This window comes from Lutra lutra, chromosome 13 (genome assembly GCF_902655055.1).
Source record: "Lutra lutra chromosome 13, mLutLut1.2, whole genome shotgun sequence".
Taxonomy (NCBI): domain Eukaryota; kingdom Metazoa; phylum Chordata; class Mammalia; order Carnivora; family Mustelidae; genus Lutra; species Lutra lutra.
This window is the reverse complement of record NC_062290.1, coordinates 25,399,428-25,422,933: the sequence shown is the minus strand read 5'-3', so window position 1 is coordinate 25,422,933 and position 23,506 is coordinate 25,399,428. Positions and strand designations below refer to the sequence as shown.

General features: G+C 42.8%; 1 protein-coding gene across 2 annotated transcripts in view; it reads left to right on the top strand.

The window, feature by feature from the left end:
- Nucleotides 1-23,506, top strand: part of FRMD3 (FERM domain containing 3) — a 312,093-nt gene that overhangs the window by 1,113 nt on the left and 287,474 nt on the right. The window lies entirely within an intron of this gene.

The following is a 23,506-nucleotide window of genomic DNA, read 5'->3' as shown; positions in this document are numbered from 1 at the left end:
AGCTTGCAGGAGATGTAGCGTGAGCTGCAAGGGTGTGTGTGTGTGTTTGTGTGTGTGTATGTGTGCGTGTGCGCGCACGCGCACGTGCACCTTTGGTGCGCGCCTATGTAGGCAGATGTGTGCCCTCTCCTTTGACCCACTGAGCACTCACAATCTGGAAAGGTTGTGTCAGGGCTCAGCACCATTAACTTCTGACTTTTAAATCTATCTGCTTATTTTTTTCTCTGGGATTTCCTCTTCTCGTCTTCCTGAGTCTGGAGGCTACAGGACTGAGCTATTTTTTAAATAGAGAGCACACTATCTAGTTGCCTTGAGAGATGAATGGGGGCAGCGTCTCTCAGCGGCAGGAATAGGTCTCTGGGCTGTGTTAACCCCACAATGAATGAATGAATGAAAGGTCTTTCCCATTTGTTTGTTTGCCGGTGGAAGTTTGTGACACAGAGACAGTGGCAACTAATTCGTAAGCAGAAGATTGAACAAGTTTCCAGGCAGGAACGTGGTGTCCCACCTGATGTCCCAGGAGAGTAGGAGCCCAGTGAATTTTCTGGAGGATCTTGAATTTCATTCTTAGTGAATCGGTGCTGCTAAACTTAATAATAAAGGGATTAGCAGGTTAGGCAGTTTTCCGTCCTGCCACAGGGTTGCACAGAAACATTTTGGCATGCACTGTCTTGTGATCCAGAGGTAATTGTTGATGTACCTTGCCTTAGGTCCTGGAGTAGATGTACAGATCCTTTAACCCGCATCGAATATGTAAATAATGGAGGGACCAGCAGCAGAGAGTTAGGGATGCTGAGTTCTCCTCTGCTTTCTCAGCCCTCTGTGTGCCCAGTCCTGTCCCACTTGGAGTTGACACCACTGGGTTTATCCCTTTCCGTACTTAGTCTTCCTTAGAATAGATAAGTAGTCCCCAAAGGGCATGTATTTGTTGTCTGGTGTCCGGGAAACAATAAATTGTAGCCAGGCTAATAATAGTTTGGCAAGTTAGCGTTTTTGCGGCCCTACTGATGCCGAAGAGGTTAAAATGCTGTGTTCAAAAATGTTGATTTTTTTTGGAATTGTTTCAAACTCACATGTTTCATTTTGTGGTCCATCTTTTTGGTTCCGTCTGTCCACAAATGGTGATGATTGTTTAACCAATAAGGGGAATTCAAAGATCCTATATTGATAATTTTGGAACTTACTTTCCTAGATTTTTCCAAACCCAGGAAGTGAAATTGTATTTCTGGGTACAGAGTCACAAACAACCTTCCATGTGTTTAACACTAGAACAAAATGGTATTTTGAAAAAAGGAACCTCTCGGAGGAACCTGTCCATGCCCTCGGGGAGCTGCCTGTTCTTCCTTCCCTGCTTGCCTTTTCCCCCTCTCTTCCAAGAGAATCACAAAGTTAAAGAAGTGTACGGACCATCATCCAGTATCACACACCCTCACGCCATGACCTGCACAGAATGGGACTTATGGAATTTCCCCCACAAAACAACAGCTTTTAATTATTCTGTCTCAAATTATATAATTGACAGAGAAAACTTACAAAGAAACCACCGAGTGGCCCAGTCTCAGCTGCCTGAGATCCATTTCCAGAGGCGGTGCTGAAAGTCACTTGCTCTCTTTCCAAAGAGTTTAGGTTGTTTGTCCCATCAGGTTATTAGGGTGTGAATGTTTAGGTCAGAGGAGGAGGAATTCCAAATGAACAGGGAGCAAAAGGAGAGTTTGGGGCGCTGATGGAGGCCTGGGGAATGGAAGGAGTGGCTGAATATTCCCGACTGGGCTTTTCCAACTGACTCAACCTTTGAAGTCTGGATAGCGTAGAGGGACAGGAGTTAATTCTAACCCCTTTATTCAGTCTTGATGCTTCAAGTAGGGTGGAATCCTAGCCATGTTCCCCACTCTATCCACTTTCTTCAGAGGCTGGCATGGTTAGTCACAGCTCCTTCTAATGAACTTGTCATTTTTAATACTGACTTTTATTGAGTAAAATGTAGACTTTTCACATTATACATTCTTTAGCAAAGCCTCGTAAACATGCTTGATATTATTGGAATTGGCTGGGAATTTTGATTTGTGTTTGAACAGAAATCTTAGTCCAGTGCTTAATACATAATAGGCATTGAATAAATACTCATAAATGTAGATTTCCTTCATAGGCTGTTAAATCCATAGGTTAGGAACATTTTGTGGTGGTGGTTGTTGTTTATTAAGGATTCCCCAATACTGAGAGTAGTACCTGGCATATAATCCTGTTCGACAAACACTTGCTGATTGAATGAGTGCTCAGTATCTAATCTAGGTCACTACTTATCATCATGAGAGTAACATGATGACATTGGTTTGGGAATCAGGAGGTACATGGTTTAATTATGTTATCAACCAGTTTTGTGACACTTAGCAAGTCAGTTGACATTGGAGTCAATGTTTCTTTCCTCTTTTGTAAAATAAGGGAGTTGGGTTAGATGGCTAGTTCCAATTTAATAAATCTGATTTAATTACTATCTAGAGTAGTCGCATTTGAGTGAAACACTGTTAACAGAGTGGTTGGATACACATTATCCCATGATTTTCATACCTCCATTTTATTGATGATATTGTGTTATGGAGTGTGGCCTTTATTTTTTAGATGCGAGAAATAAAGGTCAGAGAGATTAAGCAATTTGGGTCATCTGGCAAGTAGGTAGGTTAGAACCCTGGTCATTGGACTAAAATTTCAGAGTTCTTCTCAGTGGCTGTCTCTTGAGACTTGAGAGTTAGGATGTTTTGGGCTTCCTAAGAACCCCAAAGAGAGTAAGAGAATAGCCAAATTAAAGTGGATTAAATGATAAGTACACTAACTGTCTTACCTAATGAAAAGTCCAGAGTTTGGCCAGCTACAGGGTTGCTCGGCGGTTCTGCATGGACCCAGGCGCTTTCCATCTTCCCACATTGTTAACCTCAGCATATCTGCTATGGTGCTTAGAGTGGTCATTCTTACAAGGTAGTGGCCATATTTGTGGATGTGAGTCAGGCACCACCGTATCTACCATTGCAGAGGTGGTACTTCCATATGCATTTCTTTTTATCACGAGGAAGATCTTTTCCAGAGGCCCCTATCAGTCTTCCCATCAGATCTTGTTGGGCGGGATTCGATCATACACCTGTGTGCTAGCTGTAGAAGAGTTTAGGAATGTGTGCTTTTGGTCTCTATGCCCTTGCCTCTCTATAGTGGGAGGAGGGCTTTGGCATTATGGAAGCAGTGGAGAAGTGTGTGTGTGTGTGTGTGTGTGTGTGTGTGTGTGTGTGTGTGTTGGGAGGAAGGGATAACTATTGGCTAAGCAAGCAGTAGTGTCTTTCGAATAAGTCAATTGGGGAATGGTAACATAATTAAACCATGCATCTCCTGATTCCCAATTATGATTATTGTTAGAATAAAATTGTCAGCAAAGTTTAATAAGATGTTATCTAAGTCCTGGCTTATTATAGGCAATCTCTGTGTGATCAAATTCCAGAATGAGAAGAATTGTCGGATTGTCCTTTGTTGTTTGTGTTAAGGATCACTTCCGTCCTTACTGAGCTGGTGGGTTCTTGGTAGCTCCGAGTCATCTGACATAGAGCCAGCACCTCTGGTATAGTTCTACTTGTTGAAGAAGCCCTATGACCAAGACCTTTGAACCCTGGCTTGACCACTGACTAGCCAGGTGACTTTGGAAAAGTCACTTTACCAGTTTGGGTCTCAGTTTGCTCGTCTGTAAAGTGGGGATAATAATGGCCTAGACCTCATGGGGTTGTTGTAATGCTTGGTAACTGGCCCACAGTGAGAGCCAAAACAATGTTGACTGTTATCTTTCTATTATGTGAAGGTATATTCGAGATAATTCTAAATAGTGGGGAGGCTTTGGCTTAAATCTAATGTCTTGAAGTCTAAATTCCATTTTATGATGGTGCAAGACCTTGAGCAAGTCACTGGGCCCCTGTTGTTCCTCTGTAATTCCCCAGTTGCCAATCTCCACTGGGTTGTTGGGAGGATGTACATGAAATGCATCATAAATGTCAAAACATTGCTCAAATGTAGAACACCACTTTAATAGCTGGGGAAAAAAAGAGAGTAGTTTACTGTTCTTTGAGTTTCTTACCCGTTGGAACAGGTACTTGAATATCACATGCGAAAGTTTATATGTGCTGAGTATCAGGCCCCATGCCAATCCAGGTGGTGAAATCCAATCGGGGTCCAGCTCACAGCCACACCTCTTCTGATAATAAGGACAATCCAACACTTTTCTCTGTCAAACTCACCTAGAATGCCATTCAGAGTCCACTGAAAATCAGACACAAAAGGAATAGCAGGGAGAGACACTTTGTTAAATACCATGGCCCAGCTCTGACGTTTTTAGGCCTGGATTACGTGGGCCAGCTCTTTGTATTAAGGATATTGTGAAAAAAAAAGTAATTTTATTTCAATGGTCTGCTAAGATCTTATCTCTTGATGTCCTCAAAGCAATGGCGAAGTGTATTGAGTGCAAAGAGAATGTAACACTGTTGGCTCCCCCTCATTTGGACAGTCTGCTGGGTGCTTGTAACTACATCTAACAAATTCGAATTCAGACTGGCTCGAACATCGAGGACATTTACTGGCTCTTATATCCTGATGTCTCGAGTTAAGGGCTTCATTCAAGGACTCTCCTGCTTTCTATAAGGCTTTATCCTCAGACTGGCCTTGAGATGGTTATGGTAATGTCAGTCCTCACCTTTTCATGGGACACCCTCCAGAGGCAGAGGGGAACTACTTCCAACCCAGCATTCCCACAAAAGTCCTGCAGCCATTCTGATCAGACCTAAGTCACAGGCCTGCCCCTAAACCGGTGACTCTGGTCGGTGGCTTAAAGTGAGCAGAACTTGACCCTGGGACTCAGCATGGAGTTAGGAGGTGGCTGGCATGGGAGGAGGGGTCAATGCCTAAAAATCAGGGGTCTCTTGAGAGGGACGGTAGGGAAATGGCTGCTAGGAAGATAACCCACCATACCCACGCTAGCTGTTTGGTCTGGGTCAGTGGTTCTCAAATTGTGTTCTGGGGACCCCCAGATGTCCCTGAGATCAGCATGGGTCAGTACTTCTTCTCTTTTTATTGCTATATTCTATTCCATTGTGTGGATAGATCACATTTTATCAGTTCCCCAGTTGGTAAAAATTTGGGTTGTTTCCACTTTTTGTCTGTTGCAAATAACGTTGCAGTGAACATTCCTTTACAGGTTTCTGTGTGGACACATTTCTTTTGGGTTTATACCTGGGAGTGACATTACTAGATCTATGTTTAACCTTTGGAAGACTGACCGTCAAACCGTTTTCCAAAGTGGCTGTGCCATTTTACGTCTCCATCAGTAGTGCACAAGGTTGTTGATTTCTGCATATCTTTGCCAACACTTGTTGTTATTTGTCTGTTTGATTATAACCAGCTCAGTGGGTGCGAAGTGGTATCTTATCATGGTTTTGATTTTCATTTCCTTGGTGCCTATGATTTTGAGCATCTTTTCTTGTACCAGGGGGCCTATGTGTATCTTTTTTGGAGAATGGTCTATTTGGATCCTTTGCCCTGTTTAAAATTGGATTTTTAAATTTTTGTTATTGAGTTACAAGAGTTCTTTATATATTCTGAATACTTATGCAATACATGACCTGTAAATATTTTTCCTATTCTGTGGGCTGTCTCTTTACTTTCTTGGTGGTGTCAGAAATTTTAAAATTTTGGTGAAATTCACCTTCTTTTCTCTTTTGTTGCTTGTGATTTTGATGTCGTAGCTTGGGAACTATTGCATAGTCCAGGGTCATGAATACTTATGCCTATGTTTTAACAGTTTTATAGTTTCGCATTTAGGTTTTTGATTCATTATTATATTAATGTGTCATTCATATACCACAAAAATTACTATTTTAAGGTGTACATTTCAGTGGATTTTAGTATGTTCAAAAGGTTGTGCAACGATGACTACTGTATTTCCCGAAGGCTGTCATCCTCCCCCGAATAAACCTGTGCCCATTAACAGTCCAAGAGTGTTCGGTTCTAATTCCACTGTTTGAAGAGGGGAGTTCCTCTCATATACCTGACAATTCTCTGATATCACCTACACCTACAACTCCCATTTTTACACTGTCTACCTGGAGATCACATCACATCCTACAGGCTCAGTCCCACGAGACTGCCGCCACTTGAGAAGCCAGTCACGAGGCTAGGTTGTCATCTAAGCTTCTGACTGACTGGCTGTAGAGTGGAGGTTCCCACGACCTCCTCCTTGAGTTTGATTAATTTGCTGGAGTGGCTTCCAGAACTCAGAGAAACATTCTCCTTACCATATCACTAGTTTATTATAAAAGTATGTAACTCAGGGAACAGCCAGATGGAAGAGATGCATAGGGCAAGGTTAGGGGGGAAGGAGGTACAGCTTCCATGCTCTCTCCAGGAGTACCAATCTCCTAGCACCTGTCTGTGCTAACGACACTCTCAACCCAGAAACTCTCCAAATCCTGTCATTTTGGGTTTTTATGGAGGCATCATTACACAGGCACAATTGGTTAAATCGTTGGCTGTTTGTGGTTGAACCCAATTTCCAGCTCCTCCCTGGAGGTCAGGGAGATGGGACTGAAAGTTCCAACCCTCTAATCACATGGTGGGTTCTCCTGGCAACCAGCCCCAGTCCACAGGGGATTTCCAAAAGTCACCTCATTAACATGACAAAAGGCACATTTATTGTCCACCTCACTTAAGAAATTGCAAGGGTTTTTACGAGCTCTGTGCCAGAAAGAAGGACAAAGACAAAATATATATTTCTTATTGTAATTCACAGTAACACACAGCTACTCCTCGTCTTTGATCCAATTTGAGTTAACTTTTGTATAGGATGTAAAGTAGGGGGTCCAGCTTTATTCCTTTGTGTGTGAATATTCAGCTGTCCCAGCACCATTGTTTGGAACAATGATTATCTTCCCCATTGAATTGTCTTGTCATCCTTTTTGAGATGTTTGCTTTTCCACTCTTGTTCTCTCACAAGTGTGCAGTGGAGTTTTCCAGAGGCTATATGATATGTGATATAGAAATGCATTAAATGCAGAAGCAGGTGTGAGAATCCACCTGTCTTCTTTTGAGCCAAACCTTAAAGATACTTGCAAAAATGTAAACAGTGCTATTTTTCTCACTCAATCAGTTATTAGTTTGCAAATACAGGTTATTTTTTATACAATATGCAATTTTTGTTAACGTGCAGTGGGTTTATATCTTTACATGAATCAAAAACTGAATATTCAGAAGAATTCTCAGGAAATTGATATACCCAGCCCAAATAAAAATTCTACAGATCCTCTACAGTGTGAGGGGGTTTTGAGGCCAATAAGATTAAGAATTGCAGGTTTTGGTGAATCTCAATTTACTGAATGTCTTGAAATATTAAAAAAAAAAAAAAAGACCAAATAAAACAAAATAGAATTCCCAATGCATCTTGGGCCTCCAACCTGACAAGTTACAGGTATTTGAAATGATATCAACTGAATAAAAAACACCAGTGTGTACATGGAAAATGTGTATATGCATATTTGGAATTCTTAGTAATAACCAAGTGCCTGTGTGTGGGGAGGGTGGGGGGCAGTGTTGAGCAAAGGACAGGGCCTGGCTCCATTGGAGTAAGCATTTCCTGGTTGTACTTGCTTTCCAACTAAATCTTCATCTTTTACCTCTGGCAATTAAAAGCCATGTCTTGAGACCCTCTTGATTGTGAAAATTGTGCAGTAACCATGCGTTAAGAGTTTAAAATGTAAACTACTTGAATGCAGTCTGTTAGTCACTTGCATTCTTAAGTTGTTCCTTCTTTTTCTAAGTAGGCATTCTGGGAAAACTTAAAGGTTGCCCGGATGGAATTACCAGAATGTGTCCTGCAGAGAATCTAATACGAGATTCATGTGCGTGAGAGATGGGCATTTGGTACATAGCACCGTTCCCTGTTAGTTCCCACTCTGTGTGATGAAGGGTTCAAATTGCTTCTGTGAAGTAGCAGAGAGCCAGACATGGAGTCTAGAGATGGGGAAAAGTGGGATTATAACCTGGAATCATTAGGGCAGGTTTTGCAACTGGGAGTTGAATTTAATTCAGACTCAAAGGAGTTGGTGTTCAGCTCTTGGGGGGGGGGGCGGTGTGTGTGTAACAGTTCTCGGTCTCTAATATTCATGTGGTTCTTCTGTGTTCTTGTTAAAATGCAAATTCTGATCTAGGAGGTCTTGAGGTGGGCCCTGGAAGTCAGCATTCTAGTAAGATTCTAGATGCTGCTTCTGGTCTGTGTACCACACTTGGAATAGTCAGGTGTTAGAGGAATTTATCTGTCTCATAATCAAATTCTTAATTTCCTTGAGTGTGGGGACTTTTTGGCCCTTATCTCCCTTAATAACCCTTCACTCGACACATTTCCCTCAGTAGATGGTCCATGAATGTTTGAGTAAGTGAATGAATGAATAAATAAAGGAACCCATCCAGGTGCATGTATCATGATAGACCGAAATACTGATTAGACACTGATCCCGGGGCTGACATGATTCCTTTTGATTCCCAGCTGCAGGCAAATCACAAGTCTGTTTTTTCAAGCAGGATTTCCTTTGATCGTCAGTCTGATGAAGTATGGAACGTCTGAGAGCACGTGGGGGCCCTGGGTTAATAAGAGACTCTGTGTCCCTCTGGGCTACACTTCCCACTTTTGCTTTCCTGTATCCTGGGCTCTCAGTGGCCTTGCAGAGGAACTCTGGCAACTCCTTGACACAAACAAATCATTTTGTATAAGCCAGTAGTGCCTGGAAGCTCCTGGAGGAATAGGGGACCCAGCTGTCCTCACTTGCCGAAAGGGACCCCAGGGGACAGTGATCCTGGAGGACAATGGAAAATACATTTGAGGTGTAACATAAGCTTTGAAGCTGTTTGTTTTGGTGGCTTTCCCTGAAGATTCAGGAGGGAAGGAGAGGATAACTTTAGAAAAATAAATGAAATTTATTCTAAGAGGAAAGAACAATGGCATAGATCAAGCAGTTTCCACCGTCCCCCCCCAAAATGAATTAGTGAAGTTTTTTGAAATAACATTGATAAGTATTTCAAAAATATTTCCTATATGCCAAGTACAGAGCCGGGAACTAGATAGAAATAGAAAAAATTATCAGCCTTTAAGAAGCTCCCAGTCATTTGGGGGAAGAGAGACAAGATAGTGTGGCACAAGGACAAAACCACAGCCGTAGGGACAGGTATGGGGAAGTGGAGGACCAGGAGGGGGCATTTGTGTCAGACTCGGGGATCAGTAAGTATTACTGGTATAGATGAACTTGATTAATAATTAAAGGACAAGTGGAAATAAATTTTTTGAAGGAGGAGAAAAAGGCATTTAGGCATTTCAAATAAGGTGAGCCTTTGCTTGGGATAAAACCCTGAGCATGAAACAGCATGATCAGATACAGAAATGAAATGAAGGGAGGGTCTGGGATTAAGTCCCGGGACTTTGGTTTCCGTAACAAAGGTAATGGCCATACCCCCGAAGGAGAGACAAAACTGGTCACGTAATTTTGGGGCCCAGTGAAAAGTGAAAATATGGAACCCTTTGTTCAAAAATGAAGAATTTCAAGAAAACCAAGTGCAGGGCCCTTCTGAGCATGGGCGATTCACCCAGGAAGCTGGCCCTGAGACGATCGAATAAAGGAGAGACAGGTTGGGGGAGGTGATGGTGAGTTTCATTTTGGGCTCTTAACTTTGAGGAGCTTGTGGGACACCTGAATGGAGAAATCCCAGCTGGAAATAAGCAAAGAAAGTCAGCAGAGAGGTCTGGCATGGAGACACCAATCAGGGCATCCTTTGTGTTCATGCAAATAGTGGTAGAAGCCATGTGGGTTTGTGAATGAAACGATCAGGATGGGTCTTTTTTTTTTTTTAAGATTTTATTTATTTATTTGAGAGAGAGACAGTGAGAGAGAGCATGAGCTAGGAGAAGGTCAGAGGGAGAAGCAGACTCCCCATGGAGCTGGGAGCCTGATGTGGGACTCGATTCCGGGATTCCGGGATCATGACCTGAGCCGAAGGCAGTCGTCCAACCAACTGAGCCACCCAGGCGTCCCAGGATGGGTCTTTTTTGTCTATCTTTCTGCTTGGAACATCCCTGTAGATCAAACCAATGGATTCTGAGCTCTGGAATTCTCTCCAAGAGTACTTGATCATTTTAACTTTGTAAGGCAACTTTGACCAGAGTAGGAGCTTCTCCATTTTCTTCTGCAAGTAGGCCACACAAATCAGAGTTACGGGTGGAAAAATATTTTTCTGCTCTTCATCCTCATTTCTTTGCTTGGACTATCAAATGAGAAAAGTCCCCTCTCAGCTGGAAGCGTCTGATTACAAAGCATACGATTTGCACGCTAGGGAAGTCACCCTTTGAGACGGTGTCATGACCATTAAATAGATAATACATTTTAAAATCTTTTCAACCTTGTACATAATTAAAGTAAACATGTTGTATGAGGAGCAACTTTGCAAGTTATGTTGTAATAATTGATCTTTTATTCAATATTAATTTAAATCTTAGAGAGCTCTTTTAGCAAATTTTTTTTTTGTACTTAGTTCCCAGGGGATTATTTTGAATTTTAATTAAAGTGAATTCAAGTTCTGTAAAACTACTCCAAGAAATAATCTATGATGAGTAATGTAATGACTTGGATCTTGGGTGTACAGTAGAGTTTTTGTCTGAATATATATATCTATGTATCTTGCTAAGGTTTGAAGTATGATTATTCTGTAGCAGGGGAAAGCAATTACCATGTTAACAGATTAGGGTCTGGCTTATTATCTCTCCCTTTACAGGTGTAATTTTTGCTTTAAGACACTAGGGCTTGCTGGTCAACATTGTTCAAGAAAAGATTGAACCAGGGTCTTGACATGTAAACTGAAAATTCAAACACAGTATCATTTACTAATGGATTGGTAATAAAAATAAGCAGGCTTAAACTATGAGCAACTACTGAGACTTATTAATAGAAGAGGGGACAAAAGCCTATTTAATAAGTTGGCTAATGATTCCTCCTTGATGTTACTAGCTGATGTTGTTTTTTTTGGGCTGGTCTGTGTATGTATTGTTGCTCATTGTTCTGAAAATAATGCTCGTCCTTGTGATCTGATCTGTATCTGTATGTAGGTGTTATCTGCAATGGTGTGATGGTGTTGGGTATTTACTGCTCTTTGTTTAGTAGCATTCTTTCCCTTCCCTCATATGCCTCTTGATATCCTTGAGTAGTATGTTAATAATGTGCATTAGCTAGTTGATTCAATTGAGATCCAGAGAGGTGATGTGATTTGCCTAAGGTCACATACTTAGCAAAATTAGGATGGGACCTGGTGTCTTGAATTTTAAGTTTGCTCCTAAACTTATACTAAATACTATTAACTTGATTTTGAATCTTCTTTGGTAGTCTAAATGATGTGATTCTTTTTCAGTGGAAACTTTTTTCTTTTTTTTGTTTTTAAGATTTTATTTATTAGGGAGAGAACATGTGAGTGAGGGGAGGGGCAGAGGGAGAGGTAGAGAATATCAAGCAGATGCCATCTGAGAACAAAGCCCACCATGGGACTTGATCTCACGACTCTGAGATCATAACTTGAGCCAAAATCAAGAGTCTGCTGCTCAACCTACTGAGCTACCCAGGTGTCCCTCGCTGGCAACTTTCCCAATAGCAAAGGGAAAAACCATACACTGCCCAGAAAGCATATTGACACTTTAGAACTGCCATCCAAGGACACAATTTTAGTTCTTTTCTACTTTCTTTTAGTCAACATGTCATTCAGCCTATAGCTACATGAAAATTGTGACCAACTTATTATGTATTTATGCATATATTGCTGTGTAACATAATTAGATCATTGAAAGATACCTTCCCTTTCTTTTCACATGTTGGTATAGACATAGCTTGTAGTTTGAAATTTCAAAGGAACTCCTAAAAATTGAAAGGGGAAAAAAAAGAGGAAGGATGATGTCAATAGAATTTTCTTTCTGTCTTTTATGGTAATTTACCTTCTAGTTTTGAAACTGACTCTGGAAGCTGAGATCTTAGCAATCCCAGACAATGGTATTTAGAGCTCTTCTGGAAATGTAGGAAAACAAAGCATTTGTTAGTTAGGCAAGAGCCATATCCTTGTCAGGCTCTCTTTGTTTTAAAAGCTGAGGCGGAATAAGAGCTCTAGAGTTGGGCGGAAGAAACACTCTCTACCACCTGGAGCCCTGTCAAGGGTAACTTCACCTCTTGGGTTCCCAAACCTCAAGGGAGAGGAACTTATGCTGAGAGCCATCATGGCACAGGGGATGATAGGGGCACCTTGAAAGGCACCTTTCGTCTTCAGGTTTGGAGACATCGTTTCTTCAAGTGTAGGTGGCACCTTCTTGGTTCAGTGCTGATTAAAAGGAAAAAGAAAAGGAGAAAAAGTTGTAGAGTGGATTCAAGGGCAGCTGTGAAGTCTGAGTTTGCAACGCTAGCAGCAGTGTGGTAATTTGAGAAGAGCAAATTAGAAGAACAAAGCAGATTTTAATCATATGCCACAGAGAGGAAGGTGGTTTAGGTTTATTTCCAAATTGTACCTCCATTAGAGAAAGGGAGGCTTTTTAATGCTATTATCCAATATTTATTGTTAAGGATTTCTTTCTTCTTTCTCCCCAGTCTTTCTTTAGTACACTCACTGGGTGGGGAATACCAGCCTTTGGATTGAGCAGTGGTTAAATATAAAACTTTTTTTTTTTTTTTTTTTTTTTTTTTTTTGGTGTTGTGGGAAATGGAGAGAGAGAAAGAGAGAAAGAGAGACTTGGAGAGAAAAGAAGAGACAGGGAGAAACAGAGAGGGAGAGAGAGAGAAGTTGTGGGAGAGATCATTGATTTTGAGATTTAAGCTCTTTATTCTTTAGAAAACTTTGGTGTGAAGGTAAAATTGAATATTAAGAAAGCATTTCCTCCCATTTTTCCAGTCCCCGTCTGTCCATCCATGCATCCATCCATCTGTTCATTCATCTATCAACTTATCTACCCATTCAGCCACCTACCCTCCATCCAACAAGCATTTATTGAGCACCCCAATTAAGGATTGGCCTGAGTATTAGAGATACAGAGTTAGATAAAAATGTGGTCCTTTGCAGCCCAGTGGGGAAGATGCATATATAAACAGATTCAAGTTGGTACAGCTGATAGGAGGACACCAGGATATTGTTGGAGCCCATAGACTCCAATAGGAAGGAAGGTCTGTCCTTCCTTTAATCTCTGCTTGCTCTCCTCCAAAGTCACTACCCAAAAGGATGTTCTTAGAAAAGGATCACTGATACTTCCTTACTCACATTTACTTGTGAATAAGAACATCTTTGAGAACTTTGCTCTTCACGCAGATATCTCAGCCAAAATTGTACCTTGCTGTAAAATGTGATTTCAAGAGAAGTCACAAACTCCCTTTGCTGCTTCTTACCAGATTTTCACCTGCCAAGTGTCCCCCATACAGAAATTCTGGAGTAGCCATGGGGCTCCTTCTTGCCTGAGAAGGACAGGGAAGGCTTTCTGGAGATGATGTCTCAAATGAGTTTTAAAGAAAAGGTAGGCATTGTCTGGCCAGTAAATTGGGGGAGTGCGTTCAGAAGGGGTACCGCTAGGGAAGGAAGGGCATTCTAGCAGAAGACTGAGCATAGGCAAAGGCATGGTGTTTGTGGGAAGCTAATAGAAATGCAGCATGGGGGTGCCTGGGTGGCTCAGTGGGTTAAGCCTCTGCCTTTGGCTCAGGTCATGGTCTCAGGATCCTGGGATGGAGCCCCTCGTCAGGCTCTCTGCTCAGCGGGGAGCCTGCTTCCCCCTCTCTCTCTGTGCCTGCCTCTCTGCCTACTTGTGATCTCTGTCAAATAAATAAATAAAATCTTAAAAAAGAAAAAAAGGAAATGCAGTGTGGTTTTATGTATCCACAGAGAGGTGTGTTCTATGCAGTGGAAAGTCGACAGTTACCAGCACAGACGGTGTAGACAGTAGGGTGGAGAGTTGGAGTTGAGAAAACCATATGGCTACTGTTTGCTGGGCAGTGGTTGGTTGAGGCGTGGTTTGCCTGGGCCAGAATGACCTGGAGAACTGTTTGGCATCTTAGTTTTACTTCTAGAGCTGGAGGTAATGCACACTGGGTGCTTTATCATGGGCTTCGAAGGCTTCAGTGCTTCCTGAAAAGCATCACCCTGAGAAACACTGAAGTTTTCAAGTTCTTAGGGAAAGTTTTAAACTTTTATGTGTCACTGGGATGGTGATGGTTCCATGACCTACGGTGATCCCAGTGGTAAAGCAAGTCTGCCTTTCTTTCTTCTTTCCTCCCTCCCTCCCTCTCTTCATCTCCCTCCCTCTCTCCCTCCCTTCTTTCCTTCCTTTCTTTTTAAAGATTTTGTTTATGTATTTGACAGAGAGAGACACAGCCAGAGAGGGGACATAAGCAGGGGGAGTGGGAGAGGGAGAAGCAGGCTTCCCGCTGAGCAGGAAGCAGGGAGCCCGATGTGGGGCTCGATCCCACGACCCGGGGATCATGACCTGAGCCTAAGGCAGGCGCTTAACAGCTGAGCGACCCAGGTGCCCTGCAAGTCTTTCTTAATTAGGGATCAGGAAACTGACAGCCTTTCCAGGGCAACTCACCCCATTAACTTGTTAGGGTAGTCCTGAGCCCAGCCAGGGAGGGCCTGATGGGAATCCTTGTGGAGGTTCCAGGAAGTGAGTGTTGAACAGAAGTGAGATGATTTGAAAAAGCCCTCATTCTGCACTTCAGACAAGCATTGTCCAATAGAGCTTTTGTGCTGCTGAAACTGATTTCTGTCTATGCTGCCCAACTTGGTAGGCACTAGCCTTTGTGGCTGTTGAGCTCGTAAAATGTGACATATGTGCCTGAGAAACTGAACTCCGATGTTACTTCATTTTAATTCATTAAAAATCTCAATCTAGATAGCTACACATGCTTGTGGTTATTGTATTGGACGACACAGCTTAACATCTTTGCGGTGACTAACTCTGGAAGGAGAGAGGAATTGAGAGTCCAGTGTGGGGGACAATGCCTGGAAGCCTTCTTGCTTATCTCTATGTACTTCTGTGCCATTTGAACTTTTGGTAAGCCCATGTTTTGTAGCTTCATAATTTTAAAAGCATAAGACATTTGGAGCAAGATCTGTGTGCCTTTATTCTCCCAGAGGACTTAGAAAATTGGGAAGGAGTTTTGATTTTTAGTCCAAGAACTACACCCTTCTCAGGAGCGCTGGAAACCCAGAGAAGAGAAGACACTCACTTACCCTAGTGAGTGACCAGCAGGGCTGGGGCCCAGAGATCCAGATCCATTTTCGTTGTTCTTTTGACTTTGAGATAAGGACTGGTTCCTGTGAGCTCAGTCAGTGTTGCTATTTTTTCTCTGTACCTAGAAATAAGTGACATACAATGCCTTAGGTTCAAATTCCACTGTTCATTGCTGATGTATGGGAAAGAGGTTGACTTTTGCATGTTAATCTTGCTTTTCTGTTGATGCGTTCAGATTTTCTACATAGACAGTCATGTCATCTGTGAACAAAGACAGTTTTATTACTTCCTTCCTGTTTCTTTTGTTGCCTTTTTGCATTGGCAAGGACATCCTGTACCACATTGAAAAGGAGTTGTGAGAGGGGACATCATTGCCTCGTCCCTAATCTTAGTGGGAAAACTTAGGTGTTTCTCACCATTGAGCATGATGTTAGCTGTAGGGTTTTTGGTGAAATTTTTTTATCTAGTTGAAAAAATTCCCCTCTTTTCCTAGTTTACTGAATTTTTTTTTTTTTTGTATCATGAGTGCTATTGGATATTGTCATATGCTTTTGCTGAATTTATTGATTCATGTGATTTAAAAACTTTTTTTAATTAATTAAATTATTTATTTGACAGAGAGAGAGAGATCATAAGTAGGCAGAGAGGCAGGCAGATAGAGTGGGGGAAGTAGGCTCCCCTCTGAGCAGAGAGCCTGATGCGGGGCTTGATCCCAGGCCCCTGAGATCATGACCTGAGGCTTTACCCACTGAGCCACTCAGGTGCCCCTTAATTTTTTTTTAGCTTGTTGTGATGGATTCCATTAATTGATTTTTGAATGTCAAACCTGTCTGGTATGCCTGGGATGTGTCTCACTTGGTTGTGACGTGTAATTCTTTTTAGATTTTTAAAAAATTTTTATTTACTTATTTGACATTCAGAGATCACAAGTAGGCAGAGAGGCAGGCAGAGAGAGAGGGGGAAGCAGGATCCCCACTGAGCAGAGAGCCTTATGTGGGGTTCGATCCTAGGACCCTGAAATCATGACCCGAGCTCAACCCGCTGAGACACCCAGGTGCCTCATGTGACTTGTAATTCTTTTTATATGTGTTGAATCATGCAGTGATTTAGAGAAAGGAAATTAATTCCTAAAACTTCTAATTATTGATAAATAAACAGTGCCTCTCAAATCAGCAGTTTTCCCTCCATCATTTATTTTGGAGATAATATATTTTATCTTTGATAATTATTGCAGAATACATAGTAAAAGTTCAAATCATACAAAAGACCACCCAGTGAAAAGTAAACCCTTTTACATCTGCCCTCAGATGTACTCTTCAGACGTTACCACTTACCACAGATTTTTTTTGGGTGCATCTTTCCAGAATTTTCTGTTTCCTTTCAGAAAACAGTACTGACCACCTTTTATTAAGGAGTAATGACAACCTCATGGGGCTGTAGTTTGTATGGGCCACATGACCTGGAGAATTGTTTTCTAGGGCTACCTTGGTTACACTTCTAGAACTAGGGGTAAGATGTGGTTTTGTTTTTGTTTGTTTGCCTCAGGCTCTGTATGCTTCCAGAAATGTTGGAGCCGACTTTATGTTTCTCTAAGCTCCTTTGTTCTCTTTGGCGGTCTTGCGCGCATGCGCTGGATGGTAGCGGGTCACCTCTGGGGTTGGAGCGTCCTTACCTCTTTTTCCATCCTGTCATCTCAGTTCCCTCCTCTGTCGTGTGTCTGGAATAAATGTTCTTCCCCTTCTCTGTGTGCCTCCCTGTCCTGCACACTTAGGATGTCTTCAAAGAGGACCTTTCCTCCCAAGGGTCCTGTTTAAAATTCTACTCCCTCAGTGATGTGTGACGAACAGTCAGAGACGTTGAAAGACATCTGACGTGTGACATTCCTTCCGGAGAACAGTGACTTACTTAGATCCCAGAGGACCCCGGAGCCTGAGGGGCAAGAAGAAAGGAGGCCTGGCCTCTGGGAGGAGAGCAGAATGGGAAGAGACTTCTCAGGTAGTGTGTGAATGTGTCTTGCCGTGAAGGTTTTGGTTGGATCTATGACCCGGCTGCATCCCGTGCTCAGTTTTTGGAGGGCCTAGAAAGATTTCCCGATGGATCCATTGATCAGCCAGGAAACCTTTAACAAAGCAACAGAATTTTCATGCCCCATCATGCACACTAGCTAAGGCTTCTCTCTAAAGTGCCACTCCAAATCACATTGCTCCTGGTGACATTCATCGTAGCACCTGTGGCTGATTATTAATTTGTTCATTGCTTTGTTCATTGCTGTGTGTGTCTGTCTTCCCCACCATACTGGCAGCTCTGCGAGTGGAGGGATGCGGCTGTATCCCAGTGTCTAGAACATGCCCACTGCCTGGGACGTTGTAGGTGCTGAGGACAAACACTGGTTAGCTAAAAGACTACGTAAGTGCACACTCTTTACCAAATCAGAAGACAGTGATTGCTGCCATTTGTTGAGCACTGGTTGTGGGCCAGCCCCCCGTCAAGCACCTTTTATCTTGTTTATCTTATTATTTAAAGGTTAGGAAGATGAATCACTGAGATATATCCAGTCCCAAATCAACAGTACACCTGATGGGCTGGATTTGAACCTTGTTCAAGACCCCTAAGTTCAGTAAATGAAGGTATAATCCCCAGAGATGTCAGCGGTGGGCAGAGATGTCAGGAAGGGGGAACCTGCCCACAGCAGGAGGTTTCTGCCTTCCAGATGGGTGCCAGGGGCTCAGTAGCAGACCAGGCCCCTGCTCCTCAGGAATTTAGATGGAGACACCCCCACAGCCCACCAACATGGTCCTGTGGAGCGGGTTGACCCCTGATCAGGGTTCCAGGTAGATGTTCTGAACAGTTCTGAATTATTTCGGTGCTGAGGCAGAAACGCTTCTTGGCGTTGAACCCTAATGAGAACTGTGCATGAGATTAAAGTCAAGAGATTCAGCGGTTAGTTATTTTTCTGTTAATGAATGAGGGGAGAGAAAGCAACCCTTCAGCCATCAGCCATATGGTTCACCTTTGTTCTCAGTCTTTCCTGGCTCTCCAAGGGGCCCCACAGGACTTGTGAGTCTCTTTATTTTGGTTACGTTGTATTTAGCAAAATACCTGAGAGTCATTTTCACCATTCTGGGTGGCCACGGATGGCTCATTTCCATCCATTTTCCTACCAGGAGAGCGCCATGCGAGAGAGATCAGTGGCCTAATGAGCGCCCTCATCATGGCGAACGAACTCCCTCATGGCTGGGCCATCTCCAGGCCTCACTAGCTGTCCCGCCTCATGGGGTCTCATGCTATTTGAGGGTCACTTGAGCCTCTTGCTATGAATCTGAACAGTGCATTATATTTTGTAAAATGCTTTATATTCACTTTACTGGTCCTTTTCTCAGTAAGTCACTAAGTAGGGAAGGAAGAGAACTCAGAGGAATCCAGGCCCAACACCCCTGGTTATCCTAGAGAGTTAGTCCTGGCCAGGGTGACCTTCTTAAGAGGGACAAAGCGCATCTTTTTCTTTTTTTTTTTCCTTCATGAGGGTTAGTGCTATTCATTGTCTCTCACATCTATTTTTTTTTTAAACAGCTTCATTGGGATATAATACACATACCATACAATTTACCCATTTATTTATTTGCTTATTTAAAAAAATATTTTATTTATTTATTTTACAGAGAGAGCATGTTGAGTGTGGATGAGTAGAGGGAGGGGAAGAGGGAGAGGGAGAAGCAGATTCCCTGCTGAATGTGGAGCCCAATGCAGGGCTTGATCCCAGGTCCCTGGGATCATCATAATCGGACCTGTAGTCAGACTCTCAACCAACTAAGCCACCCAGGCGTCCTACAATTCACCCATTTAAAGTGATTACACATTTTATATGTAACTCTGTGATAGCATATATCACAGAATTATACAGCCATCACCAGACTCAAACTTAGAACATTTCGTCACCCCCCAGAAGAAACCCCAGACCTCTTAGCTGTCACTCCCTCAACCCCTGCATTTCTCCCAGCCCTAAGCAACTGCTGATCGACTCACTGTCTCTATCATATGATTTGGGCCTGGCGTCTTTGAGTTAGCTGCACGTTTTCTGGCTTCTTTGTGTTGCAGTGTGTATCCATGCTTCGTTTCTGTTCATTGCCAAGTTGTATTCCACTGTTTGTTTACCCGTTTGTTGGTGGGTGGGCATTTGGGTCATCTCCAGGTTTTGGCTAGTATGGATAATGTTGTTAGGAAGATTGTACAAGTTTTTATGTGGACATTTGTTTTCATTTACCTCAGAGCAACATGACTGGGTCATGTGGTGACTCTGTGTTTACCTTTCTGAGGGACTGGCAGTTAACCACAGTGACTGCGCCATTTTACATTCCCTCCTGAAAGTGTCCAAGGGTTCCATTGACTCCACATACTCACCAGTAAACTTGTTACTGCTGACTTTTTTTTTTTTCATTGATCATTGTCATCATGTGGGTGTGAGGTGGTGAAGCGGATTTTCGGTCTGGCTTGGGTTTGTCTGTCCCTGATGGTGTCAGCCAGCCTCTGGACAATACATTTTTCCTAGGCTGCTAGACGTTCTGTTGGGGGTTAACCCTTGAACAGGTGAGGATAGCTTGGCTATTTCTGGAGCCCATTTCTCCTCAGGTGGCCTCACGTCCATGGGACATCCCTCACCCTTGAGCGTCTCTACCTGGATGGCTGTTGGGTGGTGGTCTGTGACTGAGCCACGGCCCACACCTTCCCTCAGTGAGCCACCTTCAGAGCTGGCCTTCTGCTTTATGGCCATTTTTCCTACCACACCATCCACAAGACAAATGAAAGAAGTGCAATTTGCTTTTTAAAGTCAGTTGCAGAAGTGATCCTGTCATACCTACCACGGAAGTTACAACAGTCTTGAAGTTGCGGCATTTTGTTGAAGACCCTGTACATGAAGCCCACAGCGCAGAAGAAGGGGTGTGTTTTCTAAGAAATGAATAGGTTAGCAGAGCCAAACCCTTAGGGTATTTCATTTTTTTAAATGTAATTTTTTGAAATTAAGCTCTTCATTTTGAGATGGAGATTCACACCCAGTTGTGAAAAGTATTACCGAGAGATCCCATCCTTGGAACTGTTTAATTGTGGGAGGAAATGATTTACTGAGGGACTGGAAAGTAAGTCTGGAAGAGTGCCAAGAATTCGAACTATTTCTGAGGCCATCAGTTTCCTGCTTTTCCCAGGACGAGGACCCACGACCCAACCTTCAAACGAGCTGCTCCGAGGAGGGGTTATTTATTGACAGAGGCTATTCCGCTTTGCGATTTATTTTGGCTTAAAGTGGACACACCTAATAAAACTCTCTCTCCTTTCTCATCCCCGTTCTTAAGGGTCGGATGCTAATGTTGAATCTTTTCGGCCTGTTGAATCAACCGCTGCCCCTAATCCGCTGAACTTTTTTTTTTTTTTTTTCCGCTGAACTTTTAAAGGAAATTAAGTCTTCCAAAGATCTCATTTTTAACTTAGACCTACGCACACGGGGGAAATCAAAATCCTCTCAGTGAGGCAAAGAGTATAATTGAGCTAAAGGTGATAACATTGGTCTGTGAAATACTGGTGTATCATTTGAGTATGATGCCCTCATTAATTCGTGCATTTTTATAAAGTTACAAGTCTGTGTTAGGTACTGCTTGAGGTGCTAGGGATACAGTTAGAGAACCAGACACATGGAAATCCCTCCCTCATGGAGCTTATATTCTCTAGAATATAATTATTATATGTAATATCTTTTCTAGAACAATATCATGCTGTAATTTGTATCCCCAGGACTTAATTATCTTAAAAGTGGAAGTTTGTACCTTTTGACCCCCTTCACTCATTTCTCCCACCCCCAGCTCGCCAACTCTAATAACCATTAATCTGTGCTCTTCATCTGTGAGGTTTTGTTTTGTTTGGATCCCATATGTAAGTGAGATCATACAGTATTTGTCATTTTCTATCTCTTATTTCACTTAGTATAGATCCATTCCTGTTGTTGTAAATGGTGGGATTTCCCTCTTTCTCATGGCTGAATTATATTCCTGTGTGTGTGTGTGTGTGTGTGTGTGTGAGTGTGTGTGTGTGTGTGTATGTGTATACCACACCTTCTTTATTCATTTACTAGTCAATAGACACTTAGGTCATTTTCATGTCATGGCTTTTGTGAATAGTGCTGTAATGGCATGGGGTTATAAGTATCTTTTTGAGGTAGTGGATTATATGGTAGGCCCTGTGGATATCTGTGGGGGAGAACATTCCAAGCAGAAGCAACAGCCAGTGCAATGGCCCTGAGGTAGGTTTGTGGCTGACGTGAGAGAACAGTAAGAGTTGACTGAACAAGTAAAAAAGTAGATGAGGTGGGAAGAGGTGGTAGGGCCCATCTGATGGGGCTTTGTAGGCCAATGTAAACTTAATATGTGTTGATTAAGAATGTTCAGAAGATTAATCACTGAACTATTTTTTTTAACAACTGAAGCATGACATGCATGCAGAGAAGTATGCAAAATTATAAATCTACAGCATGACAGACTGTTATAAAGTGAGCACTCTTGGATGACAGCACCCAGTTCCAGAAACACAGCATGGGGGCACCTCAGGAGCCCTCCTTGGGCCTCCCTCTCAGGCACTTCTCCCAGAGAGTGACTGCCATCCTGGCTTCTTACACCATAGGTTAGTCATGCTCATTGTTGAATTTCATATAATTTTCCATGAAAAGCCTTGTGCGGTCTGCACTCTGCTGTCTTCTTGCATCTGGTCCCCCCCTTATGCTTAGCATTCTTTTTTTGAGATTCCTCCTTGTTGATGCTTATAGTTAGAATTCTGTAATTGTCATTGACATATGGGAGTCAGTTGTATGAATATGATATTATTTTGTTACTTAAAAAAAGATTCTATGTATTTATTTATTTGAGAGAGAGAGGAGAGGGGCAGAAGGAGAAGGAGAGAGAGAATCTGAAGTCAACTCTGGGCTCAGCTGGTTCCTACGACCCTGAGATCGTGACCTGAGCCAAAGTCAAGAGTCGGACGTTTAACCAACTGAGGCACCCAGGCACCCCAAGTTACTTTTCCTACTGTTTTTTCCACTTTGGGCCATCACATCCTGCTTTTGTTAGCTTCAACTTTTTTTTTACTTTTAAATAAATAATAAGCTCCTAAGTGTCACAGAGCCAGCCAAATAGTTAGGGGATTTTGGAATGTTTGGAAAACAGTTGCAAATGTTGGAAACGAGATAGGCCTTATCATTCCCAGATTTGTCCAGGGATGAGGTTGTTGGCTTCCTGTGGCAGCTCAAGAGGTCAGAGCCGGCCAGCAGTGCAGCTGCCCACAGGCCCAGCTGTGCAGTGGGCATATGTCATGAGTTGGCATGGTTTCCTTAAGCCATCACTGGGACACTCTACCTTTCCCTTTGACATTGCTCCAGCAGATGTTTGTCTGTCTGTTCCAGAGCGAAGCTCCTGTGTGGAGGGTCCGCTTCCATGGCTGTGGTCCATGGGGTCAAGGAGACCTGTGTCTTTTACACCCGTAAACCCATGATGCAGGAAAACTGTATTTTTTTAGGCCACACTCTTCCCACATCCAAGTAAGGACACAGACAGTGCAAGGTGGAATCTGCCCGGAGAAGGGAAGAGGTTTGAGAGTGTTCTTCGTGAGGTGCCCAAGCACTACTACCCTGAGCAGATCCCTTTTTGATGATTTTGAAACTGACCTTTATGGAAACTTGGTCCTTGTGCTGAAAATGCAGACCAGGTGTACTCTGCAGCTGTGGAGTCATGAGGTAGAAATCTGATCGCTTTTTTTAGGAGGAGGTTGGTGGCTCTCCCATTTCTCCCTGCCCCTTTGGGTCACCTGTCCTGTCACCTCTCTGCTCAGCCAGCGTGTGCTCCCTACCACCATCTGCGAGCCGTCCTTTCAGTCAGCAACATGACCTCAGCTACCCATCTGGTGGCCTCAGCCCTTGGTTCATCTTGGAACACAACCCCAACACAAATGGGGCTTCTACAGTCTCTGTGTCCTTCTTGAGAACTTCTCTATTCAGCTGGAGGGGAACATTCCTCCTTGTGGACTCATTCTAAACTGAGGAGGCTAAGAAGGCAAGCAGGTAGACTGAGGAAATTAGTAGGATAGAGAAAGCAAGAGAGAAGGCAGCCTTCTAAGTCGGTAATTCCTAGTGTTCTCACCTGTTTATAGATATATGCTGTATTTTCCCAATAACAA